Source organism: Scardinius erythrophthalmus, assembly GCF_964197995.2.
Source record: "Scardinius erythrophthalmus genome assembly, chromosome: 3".
In the NCBI taxonomy this organism is placed as follows: Eukaryota; Metazoa; Chordata; class Actinopteri; order Cypriniformes; family Leuciscidae; genus Scardinius; species Scardinius erythrophthalmus.
The window spans coordinates 52,456,631-52,475,549 of record NC_138223.1 but is presented as its reverse complement, the minus strand read 5'-3'; the positions used below and the strand labels follow the sequence as shown (position 1 = coordinate 52,475,549).

General features: G+C 39.2%; 1 protein-coding gene across 2 annotated transcripts in view; it reads right to left on the bottom strand.

Annotated features, from left to right (window-relative positions):
* LOC308688282 (uncharacterized protein) overlaps positions 1-18,919 on the bottom strand; it is a 49,201-nt gene that overhangs the window by 11,303 nt on the left and 18,979 nt on the right. The window lies entirely within an intron of this gene.

Below are 18,919 nucleotides of genomic sequence, written 5' to 3'. Positions count from 1 at the left end.
CAAGACATGTTAATTACATGTTAAGCATCATCCACTCATAGGAAAAAATGTCAAACATTTTAAGGAAACAATCATTGCCAAACTCTGAATGAAAAAGACATGAGATGAAGAAGAAATGTGTGTTAGGGGTATTTTCTGTGGTAATCGACAGCATGGAGAAACACTGTTGTTTACAGAAACTATAAATAATACAGAATATTTCTTGAACATTAAAATCTCTCTCACCATCATATGAGCTCTGGGAGAAGAGTTGCATTGTGGGAAATGTAGTGTGTTTAGCTGAAGCCTCAAAGCTCTTCCTGTGTCTGTAGTTTCACTTCCTGTTTGGCAAGTGTGAGCCGAAGACATCACGTTTAACTGAAGCTAAAGGCCTCCTAATATTATAATGATGAAGCTTTTCTTAAGCATCTCAATCGCACCAAACTAATCTGTGCCATTTATATGTTGCTTGCAATGATTTATACGGATATTCATCTACTTTTGAACGGTGCAGTTTCAACATCAGCCAGCAGGAGTGAACCGATGAACACAGACAAACCTTGAACTGAACATCCAACAAGGAAACGATATTCACATTAATAACTACAGACTCACAATATAATAATAATGAGATAAAACATATACTTCACTTGCAATCAAGAATAACATGGTTTAATTGGTCCATTAAAGTATTTCATTCAGCTTTAAAAAAAAAAAACACATTTATATTTTTATTATACAGATTTTTGAATGTCAGCTGTAAACAGAGTCACAAGTCAAACTGCCACATTAATGATAATTACAATAAAAAAACAAAGCATAAACCAGGAGACTTGAGATGGATCTTATAAGCAGAAGAGATTTATTCTTCCGAGTCTGTAGTTCATCAAGACTGATCATAATACAGTATTTATTGTAATTATACTTTTCAAAGAGGGGAGGGATTACATAGAGGTGGAGACTCTGAACAAAGCATGCAAATGAAGTATACAGATTAAGGAACCCGCCCCAGACTCCAGCGTGTTACCAGTCTCAATCCAATCAGCATAAACATTCAAACGCATATGTGCTAATCTAATCAGCCCAACGATTCAACGTCTGGGCTGTGGCTCTGGCTCCAAGAGCCATTAAAGACAATAAAGAGAAAACAGGAATTGCAACTTTGCTGAGCAGAGCAGAATCATTTGTGTGATATCATCATCTTAACCTTAAAAGCTAAATACAAGATTCTTAAAGGTGCCTTGTGTCAAAAAAAATTAAGTCATACTCCACATTCCATACCAGATGGGGGCAGTATACCTCCAGAAAGTGAGTTGGTCTACTCTAGCGTATGAATGTGACATCTTCAAGTGACTCCCCTTCACCTTTACCAGTGAATATGTTCATATTCGTTTTGTTCATTTTACATTTTTATTGTTAGTTTGAATTACATTAATTTGACAGACAGCATCCGCTGATGCTGACCAAGCTAGCGCCAACATAACCAGAGCTTCCAACTCTCACGCATTCACCATGAGACACACGCAATTGACACTTTTCACACGCTCTCACGCCACACATCAATTTTCTCACGCACAGAAAAATTGCGAAGCAAAGAGGACACGGAGACCGACAGACTAGACAGAGCAGGTTAGTTGTGATATAAAAAAATCTCAGCTCTCAGATTCTGTCAATTTTATTACGCAATTCAAACAATAAATACCGTTTTGGCGCTTGTAAATGTTACAAGACAGATCCCTAGCGCACGTGAACCGATCATCTCTACTAATAGTAAAAAAAACACGAACACTGTTGAAAGATACAGTAGGCTACAACTTAACAAAATGTGAATCCACATCGGATCACAGACTGAAGTTATTTCACACACTCGCTGCTGTCTCTGAAAGTGAGTTTGAGCTGAAATGGTTTTGAAAGTCTTTAATGCTGATGTTAGCTGGTATATGGACTCATCCGGCGCTGGCGTCTCCAGACTCAGATAAACTCCTCCTCTGTTCATGATCACTCCTCAGGCCGAGATCTTAAGCCACTCCTCTTTGGACCGAGATATTTGGCGGGCCAAAACACCCTGGCCGTTGAGGATCCTCGACAGTGACAGTGGAAACACGACTAATGTGTGCAACTGAGGCCTGGGACACACTAGACGATTTTCAAATCTTTATCTGTTTTAAAACTGTGTTAGACCACAGACATAAAGGCTGTTTCAACCGATGTCAGCATTATAATCCTCTGAACACACACACTAGAAGATTCGTCCGGGCCGCGAGACACACACTTGTCGATTGTAACATGTTCACAGTGATACGAGATCTCACAGAGACTCGCAAGATCAAACGTGACTTGAGAAATAAACTGGAGGACGATTGACGTCATCAACTGATTCTCCTGGCCTGAGTTTTGTTTTACGGGAAGAAAAACTAAAGAAAATAAAGAATAAGGATGATCTTCTTTCCCAATTCTCCACTTTCATGGCATGTTTGTGGCTGCCGAGTCTCAGCTAAACACACAACATCCGGTTGGTGAAGCTCGCTCTCATTGGCTTACGCAGGTTTAACATCAGAGGCGGACCAATCAGGAGTCGGAAATATCAAACATATTTCATAATTACGGTTTGGGATCATGCGAGCTCCGATGCGATCAGGAGAAGTGAAATAATATTAATGACATCACACAATTGAGGAGTTTTTTCGGACAAAAAGTGATTTGCAACAAGCATTGAATCGGGCCGCGACCCTTGAACGCTTGGGGTTTAAAATCTTCGAGTGTGTGTCCAGCCTGAGGTTTGGGCTGAATGAACTCATGTGTGTTTATGAAGGAGTGCTGGAGTCTCATATGACGTTATAGTTTATGAAACACAGCTGTAAAATACAGTTGTTTCTGTGTCTCTGTCCTCTGGATTACAGAAGCGTCCAGTGGCTTTGATCTATAATCACAGAAACGAGAGTTATTAAGTTAATAGAGAAAATAACTCAATCAAAGATGATCTCTAGTTTTTACACATGAATATAATCATTCACACACAAGCTGACAGAGATTCAGTGTCTGAACATCATAAACACACAGTCCTGTTTCAGTATCATTACAGCGTTGAGCAAGAAATTAAATCTGATTGTGTTTCAATGGATCTGCGAACACAATTACTGTAAACCACCTTGAGTTCAATACATAACCATAATCATCAGTTTCTGCTGACTCACCTGTTCATAAATCACTGGATTAAACACAACAATGGTGGACGACAGCAGACCTGAGCAATAGATCAACATTAGTCTTTCTTAGAGACTCACTTCTTCAGTATCTTAAAGTTCATAATTATACGATTCTTTAATTCAGTTCTCATGCATTTCATCACAAACCCAACCAAGTATTTAGTGTAAAATATTACCTTTAGTCTTTTTCTTCCACACAGCCACTATAATCAGTGGAACTGCTATCAGGAGTAAAACTAAAGTCTCCGCAGAGACGATAATCACAAATGAACCTGAAAAACACAAGAGAGAAACAGCCAGAAGAATCAGTGACTAAATCAAAGACTAATGCATGAAATGAGACGTATATGAGGCGTATTGAAAGTCATGTTGCCATGACAACCGTCTGTCCGACCTTTGACCTCCTGTTGTGATGGGAAGAGAGACGGACGGTGAGATGTGGAGAGATGTGTACCTGTGTCCGGTGAGGAAATAACCAGAGATAAAACATATTAAAGGCTGAAGAGATGTTGAGAAGAAAGAGATGAAGTACCTGTGGAGGAGATCTGAGGATCTGTGACGCTGCTGGACACGTCCTCTCTGCTTCGAGATTTTACTGTGCGTGAGAAAATGGACGTGAGAGTGTGTGTGTGTGTGTGTGTGTGTGTGTGTGTGTGTGTGTGTGTGTGTGAGAGTGTGTGAGAGTGTAGATGTCAGTATAAATATATGATGGCGTGAGAGCGTGTGAAAGTGTCAATTGTGTGAGTCTCACAGTGAATGCTCTGATTAGAGGTATGCACGGGCTTTAAACTGAAGCCCGAACCCGGCCCGTTCACGCGATCATTTAACCCGACCCGACCCGACAATTACATTTACATGTTAAGCCCGAACCTGACCCGAACCCGAGGTCCACTCTATTTCTCACAGCAAATAAATACCATTTTTGCAATATGTTGTATTTAATGATTGCTTGAAACGGTAAACAAATACATGTAACGTAAGGCGCAGCGGCCCTCAGCACAGCAGTAAGAGAAAAACTTACCAATTACGTAACTTTGCTGTGGTCGAACAGGTGTAACAGTCACAAATTTCTCTGGAACTCAAACTTTAAACTTTTACACAAATATATCCTTCTCAGTATGAGTTATGAAGGAAGAGAACGGCATCGCCAGTTGATGGTTTCAGCGCCGTCCTCCTCTGATTGAAAGTTAGTCCCGCTGCACTGAAGTTTCTCTCGCTGCTGCTGCTACTTGCAGGGATGCTGAGGATACTACGGGCCAGTTTTGACAGTAAGGGGAAAACACCACTGTTGTTTTTCCACCAACCCAAAAGATCCCGCTCTTCTTCCATGCCGTGGTTGCGGCTGGAGTATTGCGTAACTTCATCTGCGGTTTCACCGAGGGGCACGTTTACCCACTGCTCAAACTCTGCCACTATCTTGCTTCTTTTAGTGGCCGGTTCAGCCACCTGTTCAGCTGGCTCGTTGCCTGTGGTAAAGCTGGCTATCCGACGCCTGGTTTCTTGCTGGATATCATCTCTGTCAGGGAGAGACAGCATGCGGAGCTGACAGAACTTTGGCCAAAGGAATATGGCAATCTTATGTAGTGTCTGGATTTTGATTTTGCGGTTCAGCCATTCTAGATGCCGCTCACGAATGATGGCCTGATGAGGACTGTCCGACGTCACAGGTCTGCAGTGGCACTTAAGCCTCTCGTGCCACAAAACAACCAGGTTAAGTGTGGGGTACTGGTCACCCTCTAGTTCCCTCTGAGCCTGGTAAAATGGGCGCAGAAACTCCAAGACATCTGGAGATATTTCGTCGATTTTTCGGCTTTTCCCTCGGCTTTCAAGTTTTTCTCGAAGCTCAGCGTACACCTGCTTAATTGAATCCAAGGTAAGGAACACCGTGCTAAACCTGGGGTCTGACATTTGCCTGACAGTTGTTGATAACTGACTTATTATACCCGTTTGCTTGACGTATCGCACAAGTGCCTTTGCTGCCAGCAAAGTCTGTGTGACCTCTGGTGCGCTGTCTCGTAGTTCGGCAGAATCAAGCGCGTGTTTGAGAGCTGTGTTATAAACATGGTCCTGACAATCCAGGCGATGATACGGCGCGAGTGCAGCAATCATGTTTGATCCCTGGTCAGTGACCCAGACGACTTTGTTCATAACACAAGCATCAAATCCTAGTACAGATACGAGCAGTCTCTGTAATTCTCTCCGTATGTTGTCACCGGTTTTCGCTTCTTCAGGAGGGAACATCGCTGTTGTAAGGACTCTGCTTCGAAGCAAAAAATCAGGTGTGATGTAGTGGCAAGTGATAGTTAAGAAACTGATCTTGCGATAATCGTCAGTCCACATGTCGGTGGTCATCCCAACACTAATATCATAGATATTTCTTTGACCAGCGCCTGTCTTTTGGAAGCCGAGGTTTCCTTGCATCTCCGAGAGATGGTTGTGGGATCAGGTAACACACTGTGCACTGAGACACAGCCATATGTAGCCCCCACATTTATTAGGTCTTGCGCTAGGTTAATAAAACCTTTTCCAGCAACCGTATGAAACGATCTAATATCCCGACAGCAAAACTCCACACATTTTTCTGTTACATTAGATTTTACAGAAGCTGGTACTGACTTGGCTGTTGGAGATAGATAGTCCGAAAGAGATGACTGTCTGTTGTTACTACTAGCGGCTAGGCCTGCTGTTGGACGAGTGCATCCACGATCAGTGTGTCGCTGTAGAGAAGATGTACCTGTCTTTTTGCTGTCATACGCCAAGACAGCTTTGCAAGCTCTACACTGCACGTAGCCACTGGGCTCTTTACTGGTTGAAACAACAAGATCATAATGCTTCCAGATTGCAGCTTTTCCTGCATCATTTGGAACTGTCATAAGTTTCCCCTCAGTTATTGTTTTGCTTTATCAGACTCATGGTTTGTTTGTTTGCTTGCTGTCGTCTGCTGTCTGTGTTGTGACTGAATGAAATAGCGCGCGAAAGCGGTAGCGCATGCGCAAAACAGTTTTGTGATATGAATGATATAATGATAAAATAAAACAAATAATATATATATATATATATATATATATATATATATATATATATATATATATATATATATATATATATATATATTTATTTATTTATTTATTTATTTATTATATCAAATTCAAACTCGGTAGGCAGCTGACAGAATTCCTTTTTTGGCGTGCAGGTGAATCCCAAAATATGAGCGAGAAGAAACCGCTCTGGATGAAATGTGAATTTTAAAATAAATTAAATGAACAATAACTTAAATAAAAGTGCTTAAAAAAAACATTTCGTTTGTATATAAATATATGCAACCGAAATGTTTTTTTTAAAGCACTTTTATTTAAGTTAATTTGTTTTAAAATTCACATTTCATCCAGAGCGGTTTCTTCTCGCTTTGCAATGTTTTCGCTTTCTTCTCGATGTGCAATGTGCAATGTGTGCATAGGCTACACAGACCACAGACACACAGGCTCTCTCTCTGTGTGTCTGTGGTCTGTGGTCTACTATGCACACATTGCACATCTGCGCACGCAACTTTCTCTCTCTCGCGTGCCGGTCACCACAACACAGCAAGCAGGCAAAGCACACGGCACGCAAACTATATATAGCCTATTTCGTTTTTCTTAGTTACAAACCAGAACCCGAGGCTGTTCAATAAACATTAACATTTTTCGGGACCCGTCGGGCTCGGGTCGGGTAGCAGACCTCTAGCTCTGATGCAGATGTCAGTGTGTGTGTGTGTGTGTGTGTGTGTGTGTGTGTGTGTGTGTGTGTAAGAGTGCAGATGTCAGTGTGTGTGCGTGTGTGTAGATGTCAGTGTGTGTGTGTGTGTGTGTGTGTGTGTGTGTGTGTGTGTGTGTGTGTGTGTGTGTGTGTGTGTGTGTGAGAGTGCAGATGTCAGTGTGTGTGTGTGTGTGTGTGTGTGTGTGTGTGTGTGTAAGAGTGCAGATGTCAGTGTGTGTGCGTGTGTGTAGATGTCAGTGTGTGTGTGTGTGTGTGTGTGTGTGTGTGTGTGTGTGTGTGTGTGTGTGTGTGTGTGTGTGTGTGAGAGTGCAGATGTCAGTGTGTGTGTGTGTGTGTGTGTGTGTGTGTGTGTGTGTGAGTGAGAGAGAGAGAGAGTGCAGATGTCAGTGTGTGTGTGTGTGTGTGTGAGTGCAGATGTCAGTGTGTGTGTGTGTGTAAGAGTGCAGATGTCAGTGTGTGTGTGTGTGTGTGTGTGTGTGTGTGTGTGTGTGTGTGTGTGAGAGTGCAGATGTCAGTGTGTGTGTGTGTGTGTGTGTGTGTGTGTGTGTGTGTGTGTGTGTGTGTGTGTGTGTGTGTGTGTGTGAGAGAGAGTGCAGATGTCAGTGTGTGCGTGTGTGTGTGTCTGTGTGTGTGTGTGTACCTGTGCTGGTGTGTTCAGTGCTGCTATACGGACTAATGCTGGATGTTGAGATCTGGACACGTGTCGTTGTCTTTGGAGCTGAGAAATGAAGAAGAGCGTCACACCATAATACATATATTCATAAAACTATAAACATGAGTGAAGAAGTAGATTGGTGTTAAAGCTGCAGTCCGTAACTATTTTGTGTTCGAAATGTCCTAAATGTATAGACACAAACAGAGAGAAGGAGCTCCGGCTCAATGTTCTTCAGACGCAGCAGTTTATTAACCTCTAGAGCGCCAACAGTTTCAGACTGCAGATTTAAGTGTTGAATATCAGGCACCTCTGATCACATCTAGCTGGATGTGTGTGTAGTGAGGAGACGCCCATCCAGCTTTACATCCGTACGGTCCAGCATCTTCCATCTTCAGGTTACTGATGGTCACTGTAAATGATCTGGTCTGACGATTATCCTTCAGTGAGAATCTGCCCTTGATCACTGAGGACTCTCCTCCATCAGACTCTAGTATACGGACAGCGTTACTGTAAACTCCTCTGTAGAAGTATTTATAAGAGTTTTCATATCCTCCTGGATAAGGGCACGTAATGATCACTCGTCGTCCCTCTGTTCCTCTCACTGTAATGCCCTCAGACAGTGAACTGCTCACTGCACACACACACACACACACACACACACACACACACACACACACACACACACACACACACACACACACACACACACACACACTGCTTTACTCATGTACACTGATAACACACACCATAATGTTAGATAATAAACACTTTTAGTGGAGATCTTCAGCTCTTACCCGTCAGCAGAAACACACACACTATCAGTGGAAACTTCATTTCTTCATCAGTTCAGTTCAGAAAATCAGTCTGAAACTCTCAGTAGTTCCTCACACGACTCTCTGAAACTCAAACAGCAATAATACTGCTCTCATCTATATGTGGAGAGAAAATAATACGCTTGTTTCTCATCTCACGTGTTGAGATTCAAACTCATACTGTTCACTGACTGTGATCTCTAGTTTCCGGTGTGAAAACCAGAAATTAACTGTGAATTCATCTTCTGTTCAGTCTTTAATATGTTTGAGTGTTTTCTGTTGCCCTTTTGCTCTTTTTCTACTTCTGAATGTTTTAATATATTTTCAAAACATGTTAATTACATGTTAAGCATCACCTAATATTATACCTAATATTGCCAAACTCTGAATGAAAAAGACATGAGATGAAGAAGAAATGTGTGTTAGGGGTATTTTCTGTGGTAATCGACAGCATGGGGAAACACTGTTGTTTACAGAAACTATAAATAATACAGAATATTTCTTGAACATTAAAATCTCTCTCACCATCATATGAGCTCTGGGAGAAGAGTTGCATTGTGGGAAACGTAGTGTGTTTAGCTGAAGCCTCAAAGCTCTTCCTGTGGCTGTAGTTTCACTTCCTGTTTGGCAAGTGTGAGCCGAAGACATCATGTTTAACTGAAGCTAAAGGCCTCCTAATATTATAATGATGAAGCTTTTCTTAAGCATCTCAATCGCACCAAACTAATCTGTGCCATTTATATGTTGCTTGCAATGATTTATACGGATATTCATCTACTTTTGAACGGTGCAGTTTCAACATCAGCCAGCAGGAGTGAACCGATGAACACAGACAAACCTTGAACTGAACATCCAACAAGGACATGCTATATTCACATTAATAACTACACTGAAAAAAAAATATTATGGCCCCAATTAAATTAAGCATAATGAATTTTTTCTCATTTAAACCATTTAAATTTAGCTGTTGATTTTAATAAAAATAAAAAAAAAAAAAAAAAACATTGGTTTTATGAGAATTACATGCATTTTGAACCAAGCTATGTGAATTAATTAAAGTCAGTTAAAAAAGAAAAGTTGGTTATAAGTTGGTTCTCTGCGCATGCGTGTAAATGCACAGATTCTTTCACGTCGTTTCCAGACAGCTTCATGCAGTGCGAGTGAGTTGAAGAATTGTATCATTTATCATCGATTTGCACAGTAAGTAACATTTCATATTATGTATCACTATTTATTACAATAAACCGTCTGTTGACTGTACAAAGAATATAAATTGCTCAGGTTCAGAACACGTCTTCCACAGACAATTTTCACATTGACCAACCGTCACATAGGCCTAACGTTACTGTACGTCGCACGCGCACATAATTTTACACATATTCTATGTGTATCTCTATCTTATGTCACGGGATGTACTTTTAAGATATTTTAGGTAAAAATGTTGCTTTATAAACTTCAAATATGCTGTTTGTAAAAATAGCTCCTATTTAAAAATTGCTGCAGCCTTTTCTGATCTCTGGGCGTCTTTAGCTGAGCACGTCAAAACACTTCGATGAACACACGGCCTAAAACACGTCAAATTAGCGTGTGTGTATACATATAAAAACAATGGGTTGGAAAACGTGTTCTGTGTGAAAGGCCTCTAATCGTTACAGTTTGCATGTTTGCAGTTTTTTGTTACTGAAAAAATAAAACTTCAGTTGCAACTATGGGTTTAAAGCAATGAGGACGAGATTGTGCTTCCTTGTACTTTGTCAGTCAAACACTGTGTTTGTGATTTTTTGCGCTCTAGTATTTTATAATATGTGGAGAATTTCCACAGTTTGTTCTATCGGTAAAGTTCACAATATAGCATTGGATTTCTGAATATGTTTAGTGAAGTTAACAATAGGGATCCTGTAATTATGTACCTGAAATTATGATCCTGTGATTAATGCAAATATCTTTACTACTGAAACATCAGTTATTTTCGCTAGCTTTAATGGTGTGGTATGTATATATCTTGAACTAACAATAATAATCATTGTGTGCTTCCTTTCATTTGAGGTGCTCTCCTCATGCAGAGTTTCCTGGTTCACATTTTCAGCCCAGTCCCAGAGTTCTGTTCCAACAATTTTCACAGTAAGTAATATTTTATTATGGGGCATCATTCAATACAGTAGACAATCTGTTGACTGGTTACGGATGTTTTTTTTTTTTTTAAGCATATATTAAAATAGCATATATTACTACCATGTTACCTGGATGACCCACAGCTGTTTTTTTTTTTTTTTGCGACTGTGGCATGACGAGGAGTTACTAAGGGTCTAATGTAATGACTACGCCACCTGGGAATTCTCAACCCAGGAAAACCAACCTAATAAATAGGCTGCACAGATTTATTCCCGTAATAGGACAAGAGACGTGGATGAATAAATTACTTTTTTTATTAAAAAAAAGAGACACAAATGTAATAAATTATTCAAGACAAAGACAATACAAGGAAAATGTTCAAAATACTACAGCGCTCAATAGCACAAACCTCACAACATCAAACACACAGTAAAATCTCCAGTGTTGAAATCCTGGTGTTAAGGACTTTTAGAGTAAAGTGTTAATTTTCTGGTGTTGAATTTCAAGGGATTAACACTGCTAGTGTAAACTGCACCCTCTGGCTGGTGAAAATATGTGGAGTTAAATTAATAACACCGAGAGAGTGTAATTAGTTACATCCGGGACATTTGCGCGCTGGGCGCGACCAGACGAGCTGAAACTTTTTTCAAAGACGCCATTTTCTTTGACTCGCGATGCAAGGCATACGAGGAGGGAAAACGCATCAATTAAAGCTCCAGTATGTGATTTTTTTTACCACAAGAGGGCGCAGTTTACAACAACAACAAAGGCGAAGCTTGATGACGCTATGAAGGAGGTGACGATGGGAGATGTCGTTTATAATGCGTTTTCACCATCTAGCGATATATATCTACATGGAATTAATGAATCATGATCACGGATGAGGTAATTTATCCGTTTTTGTATTACCTGTATGTCTGATCGTATTATTTTATGTCATCATAATTAATGAACTGCAAGGAACGTGAAATGTTATGCTATATCATCCAGTTACAACATAGAGCTATTTGTCAAATGATTTGTTGGGTTAATGTTGTGCAGTTTTACGTTTTATGGTTAATGCCGTGTTGTGTAACGTGTTCAAACCAATATCTAAAAGTAAATTTGAACGAACATTTGCAAGTAATGACTAAATATATTTTTTTAACAACACATATCCGATTGTATTTAATTGTACTGCCATAGTCTCGGTCACCACACGTGATAAAAAGCCTTACCAAAGTACAAAGAGCAATATAACTTTGTTTATAAGTGCTATTATTGACAGTTGCATGTCTTACCTGTCTATCAATACACTCGCGAGAGCAGAGTCTCGGTCAAATCCAAGATTGACGCGCAGCTCTCTCCATCTCGAAAACGCCTGGCCGATATTGATCCGGGTTTTATTCCTCCGTTTGTCACACAGTCTGCGTGTATCCGAATATGGACGCTTTCGTTTTGTTGGCACTTCCATACTCGCCAAAGAGTAATCGTGATCCATAACAGCTATAACCATACAGTCTATGGCTATAACGCTTTAACCACCACTTCCGCATTTGACCATGTGATATTCCGGCAGAGGTGGGACAAAGTCATTGTTATGCAAGTCACAAGTAAGTCTCAAGTCTTTGCCCTCGAGTCCCAAGTCAAGTCGAGTCAAAGATGAGGCAAGTCCCAAGTCGAGTCAAAAGTCAAAGCCAACAAGTCTCAAGTCGAGTCCAAAGTCCTACCATTTTAGTTTCGAGTCATTTCAAGTCGTCTTACCACAGAAATAAAATGCATACAAATCATGTATGTCTGTAAGATTTGTATTTATTTAAACCTTTTTATACAATGACATTAATCAAATACAGTAAAAAACAGAAAATTTAATTTTCAACAAAAAATTCACATGAATTTATTTCTTCTGCTGAACAGGAAGGAACAGGGGGAGATGGGTGCAACTAGGGGTGTGCCGGTTTCAGATTTGGTGATGACGGTTATGACGTGAGTCAAATGTGACGGTTCGTAACATAACTGTCAGGGGGGGGGGGGTTTGGTTTGAATAAAAGTAATATTTGTGTAGTGTTCAATGTTGTTATCAATAGAGATACGCGGATGGTGTATTATTTCATCCGCAACCGCATCACAAAACTCATCATCCGCACCAACTTTTTTTGACCAGATTTCAAAGCCGCAAGAATGCCCTTGTCTGTTCTAGAAAGGATGCAGCAAATATATTTAATGCTAATGTATGAGGCCTACGCTGAGTTTCATTCATTTACGATGAGATGCGCTCTAGTTCAGCTTCACAATGCAATGCAAGTGAGCGCGGCGCATCGGAACCTCAATGTCACGGTTATTTATTGTCTCCTATAGGTTTTAATTATTAAATACATGCAATAGGCTCTATGCACGAACGCTGCTAACGTATTTCCGGTAGGATCTCAGCCGGCGTCTTTACTTCCGCATAGCGCGTTCTATAGGACAATTCACTTTAATAAAATTCATTTTCTCAGAAACGGAGACAACGATTTTAGAAACTGATTCGCTAGTCGGATTTCTTGTGATATGAGAGAATACTCACCCTCAAAGTTGTCGATGTAGCTCGAAATTTTTAATTTAAAGAACTTCTCTTTCTTACTCATATGTGTGACAGTTAACTGCCTCACAATATTGTTAACATCATTCATGTTAACCACAGGAAGTTTTTGTAAACAGCGAGTGTAATTTGCCATTATCTCCACCTAATGCAAAAACGGCTTCTGACGCAGCACCGGATGTAACTGGGCGGGCTGAGACAAAACGCGGAAGCGATCGTACATAGAGCCTATAGAGAGCCTAAGTCCCTCCCCTTCCGGTAGACCACCATGGGACCTTATTTCGGAAAAATATTGTATGGTAGTCAATGGCGAGAGACAACAAATATTTTGATCTCGTTTGAATTGTGCCCTGATTTACACATATGATGTTTGTCAATTTAAAAGATACATTTTAAAGTCAAGAAAGTCGCAGTTTGATGTAAAACTGCTGAGGTATAAGACTGTAAAAATAAGTAATTAGAAAGACTACAAACCCAGAAGGCGCACATGGGACGTCATACCTTTTCTCTCAATGAATGAAGCTAACTTTACTGAAGCTAACGTCTGACATTTTTTCTATAGTCTTACATTATAATCGTAACGTTACGCCGTCATGCCTGAGTGTTTTGAGCCAGACTGCACACATACGAGCAACGGATCTTGTGACGCACATAGTGCGAGACGAGAGATGTAGTTAATTGAGCGATTTTCACATAAAACTAAACGTTACTCTTCTGTTTTATGACAAACTGTGACTTTCTTGACTTTCATAATTACCTTTTAAATTGACAAACATCATATGTGTAGTTCAGGGCACAGTTCAGACGGAATAAAAAGATAAGTTGTCTCTCGCCATTGACTTCCATACATATTTTTTCCGAAGTAAGGTCCCATGAGCCGGAAGCGGAGGGGCGGGACTTAGGCTCTCTATTGGTTGATGAAACATTTATTAAAATTAAGATACAATTAATTCAGTCAGACATGATTTTTACCACTTCATTAAGTTTTGCTTTGTAGAAATCCTTTCTTTAAAGCAAAACTTAATGAAGTGGTAAAAATCATGTCTGACGATTTACAAAACAAAACTTCATTAAGTGGTAAAAACCATGTCTCCCGATTGCAAATGTTCATTGCTAATGTTTATAATTGCTAATGTTTTTCATTTGTTTAATAAATCTCATAATGATGGCATATCATTATATCATAGCTTTTATTTCTATCTAAAATAATTGGGTCGGTCAGGGGGTACTTGGCAAAGAATCAAATACAGTTGGAAACGACGTAGACCATTAATAACACAGACTGTTAACAATTGTTTTTAATTAGTATTTAAACATTCTCTATGATAAAAAAATTTTGTGTAAAAAATATTTTAATAACACGGTTTTGGCGGTTATATAGATCTAATGATGGTGTTCAACTATAACCGTCGGTCTCACGGTTATATACTAACCGTCACACCCCTAGGTGCAACTGTGATGCAATTATTAATAATTGTAATTTTTGCATCACAATAAGTGTATTGTCAAAACATTTTAGTAACTAAACTGAATTTTATTAGGTTTAGTGACAACATGTTACAATGTTTACATGGTTCAATTTCTGGTAAGCTACGCTTTTTTATTATTTCAGTTCAATTCACTTATTATGATTTGATTTAGCCTAATATTGACTCATTTGGATAAATATTAGGTAGGCTACACAAGATAGGCATTCATTTTTCTCAAGAAAAAAACAACTCACCTAATGCTGTAAACATACAGAGAGCCCTATCAGCTGGCAGTATTATTTAAGGTTAAAAATAACACAAATTAAATATAATGCATTTTTTATTATAATAACAACTTTATTTAATGATATAAGTAAAAATATAATAAACATGCAATAGTACACATATTTAGCAAAATACTCTCTATAGCTCTTTTTTCTATAGCCAACTAACGTGCCTATATTATGGTCATTAAATGCTTTCCTGAGGTAAATTGTTATGTGACATAATTGTTCTCCAGCTGTTTTATTGACCCCTTTGATTGATGGCTCGATATTATGTATGAGGAATATACATTTCGGTAAGCTGTACTGTATCTTTCAACAGTGTTCATTCGTGTTTAACGTTATTTACTATCAGCTAGAGATGATCGGTTCACGTGCCGCTAGGGATCTGTCGTGTCACATTTACAAGCGCCAAAACGGTATTTATTGTCTGAATTTCGTAATAAAAGTGACAGAATCTGAGAGCAGAGATTTTTTTTATATCATAACTAACCTGCTCTGTCAAGTCTGTCGGTCTCCGTGTCCTCTTTGCTTCGCGATTTTTCTGTGCGTGAGAAAAAAAATGGATGTGTGGCTACATCCAATAAGGTGCTATCATTCGTTCAAATTCGTAGCATGCGTTGTGCTTGTTGCGCTTCATTGGTTGTCTTGCAATGTGCCTGCTTAGATGCTGTCGAATCAAAACAACGTGGGACTACAGTGTTTGGATGTCGTGCAGGCAGCGCGCGCGCTCTCTGCATGCATACAGGTGGTGCAAATTTTTTCACAGATGCAGATAAACAGAGCGGCGTGTGAACGTTTTTTCCCCAGTTTTCATGGGAAGTAGCAAGTCTTCTCGAGTCAAAAGGCGCAAGTCCAAGTGAAGTCACGAGTCATTGATTTTAAAGTCCAAGTCGAGTTGCAAGTCTTTGTACATTTTGTCGAGTCGAGTCTGAAGTCATCAAATTCATGACTCGAGTCTGACTCGAGTCCAAGTCACATGACTCGAGTCCACACCTCTGTATTCCGGTGTGGTGGGTCATATTTTTTATTTTATTTATTTTTCTTCTTTGTCAGACGTCGTTATTGTTTATTGTGATAAGAAAAAAAAAACTCAAAGTTGTTGTAAAAAAAAAAAATAATAATAATGTCCGCTCTATCCTTGTTTTCCGGTGTGGACCATGTGATCGGATATTCCACCACACCGGAAAACAAGGATAGAGCGGACATTGCGTCACTGAGAGGCGACGTTTCTTTTCCGGGACGGCCAGTTATTTAAAATCGGAATTTCTCTGAAATAAAAAATCTTTGGAGACTTTTGAAATATTGTAAGTACACAACTGGAGGAAATATATCACACTGTGCAAGTTATCTTCGGAAATTTTATTCCAAAATTCCTACATATTGGAGCTTTAAGTGTTTTATTGCATTTATACATGCATTTTTATAACATCATATTGTTTTATAACAATATGTATATGCTGTGCATGGCTAAACTGCTCTCAGAGGGGCATTTTACATGACTCGCGATGTGGAGCAGACCAGGATGGTGTTGCTTTTTAACAGGGAAACGACGAAAATAAGTGTTTTAACTAATTTGCAATATGTATTTTATAACATATTGATTTATAGCGCTATTTAAATGCTCTGCGCGCTTAAACGAGCCAAAACTTTTTTCAAAGGCGACATCTTCTTTGACTCAATACGGAACTGACGACGAGGAGATTTGCTTGTAACGTTAACAGGGAAAACACCGAAAGTAAGTGTTTTTACCTAATTTACAACATGTATTTCATGGCATTATATTGTTTTGTAACAATATTTATGTGATGTGCGCGCTTAAACCTTTCTCACAGACAAACGTTTGGCCCTCCATCTTCTTTGACTCGTGCCAGGGTTCGAATTACGGGGGAGCTAAGGGGAGCTCGGCTCCCCTGAAAAGGACCTGGGCTCCCCTGAAAGCCTACTTTGAGACATTTAGGGGGAGCTCTAAAACACTGTCCATTTTTTTGTGTCGCATATAGATTTTGATTTTCTGTACATTTCTTGTACAATCTGTACAAGGGAAAACTCCTTTATTCTCGAGAATATTGAAGCCTTTATTTTAAAACGCATTGCAGCAGCACAAGCGAGAGCATCAGAGCTCGCGCGCTGATAGGCTGTGCTGAGGCAACTGCACAAACCAATGGCGAGAAAGCAGAAGTGCGCGATCCAATAGGAGCGCTTGGCACCCTGCCAGACTCTGCGCGCCAAATGGAAGAGTATAAATACAGAGAAAACTCACCATATGACAGATCTAATCGACTGAAGCGAAAACACCTGACGTGAGAGAAATAGCACGGCAAGGCAACGCAGTACTCGTTCCCTTATCTCTAGTCTAAAGTAACCAAGGTTACGTAAGAAAGTACCTTCTGTACTGTTTACTGTAAACCTTTTTGTTTTAAATGCCCGAACATGCACCAAAAGCATTAAAGTCAGTCAGGGAGGATCGGAAAATAGGGCTCCCCTGAAAGCCACTTTGTAATTCGAACCCTGCTCGTGACGCAGTGCAGACACGGAGTTTGACTTTAACAGTGAAAACACGGAGTAAGTGTTTTAACTTATTTACAATACGTGTTTTATAATGTTATATTGTTTTATGATAATATTTGTGACGTGCAAATATCATAAAGTAGCCTATGTATTTATCCTCAAACTATCTTTTACTCTCGTTTGCCAGCACACCTAACGTATAACGTTAACTGAAAAACAGAAGAACAACTCCACAAACTGCGGACCGACAATGCACGTGAAATTGTCACTTTATTTCCTTATTTGATGGACCAATTTTCTTAAAATTGGTAAGTAGCCTAATTCTTTCAGATTAAAATATGTATGCAAAATGTATCAGATTTACTTTTGGTTGATGTTTGGATATGCTTTAAATGTATTGATTTTGCTATTTGTGTTTGCTAGGAGCATTTCTATGATGCACCAAGTAGCTAAGAGTAGCAGGCTGGGTGTTTAAAGACTGACTAGAACCTGGTGATGGTAACATTTAACAGATAACATGCATGTATGAGAGAATCTTGGGCACAAACATAAAAAATAATCATAGCTTTGTTGCTATTTTGTAGATTTTCTGTGTTTCATAACACTCATTTTGAATTTGTCCAGTCAAATTATTTTACAAAAGTAAATCTTTTTTTTTTTTTTACTTAAAATGAGTTTTCAAACCTTTTCATGATTTGACAGGTATGTTTTCTTGCTGTTTAATTTTAGACTCAACTGATTGAGAAAAATCTGCCCATCACCTGCCCCCAACATCACAAAGCCACAACAACGGAGAAAAGATTCTTCCGGCAGCTGACTATTTAGTGAGATTTCTTAAGGTGCGTGTCTTAATTTATTCTTAAAGGGATAGTTCACTTTGAAATTAAAGTTTGGTATGTTTTAGCTCACCTCAAGGGCATCCAAGATGTAGGTGTCTTTGTTTCCGCAGTAGTTTAAATTTTGATATTTTTAGGTCAAACCGTTCTTGTCTGTCAGTCATATAATGCAGGTCTATGGTCACGGTCTCAAAGAGCATGCACAGAGTCTGAATTAAACAATTTCCCATCGTAAGTACACATTGATGGCCTAAGACACGAAACGAGCGGTTTGTGTGAGAAAACGTAACTTTCTGGATTGTTTTGAAATAAAGGTTTGAAAGAGTAATATAGAGTGATGTGTTTATTTCAAAGAGTTTATTTTACAGTTCTTTGAAGTGGGTAATGCAGAACACTAATAAGAAAAACTGGTAATTCAGTGTTTTTATTTGTAAAAATGTGTTTTATCAACACCAAGATGGTGTAATATTTGACTCCTATAAGGTTGAGAAGATTGTGATTTCCATTTTTTTTAAAGTGTTAGGTCAACACCAGAACAGTGTAGAATTTTAACTGCACCCAGCTCTGTAACAGTGTTGTTGTTCTCTGCATTGGTGTTAATATTTTACTCTCTTAGTGTTCATAATGTAACACTGTGTCGGTGTTGCGAGAGGCAACACTTTTGAAAGTGTTGAACTAACACTTTGTGGGTGGTTCCCATGTATACACTTTTAAAGTGTTGAAATTAACTCTATTGGTG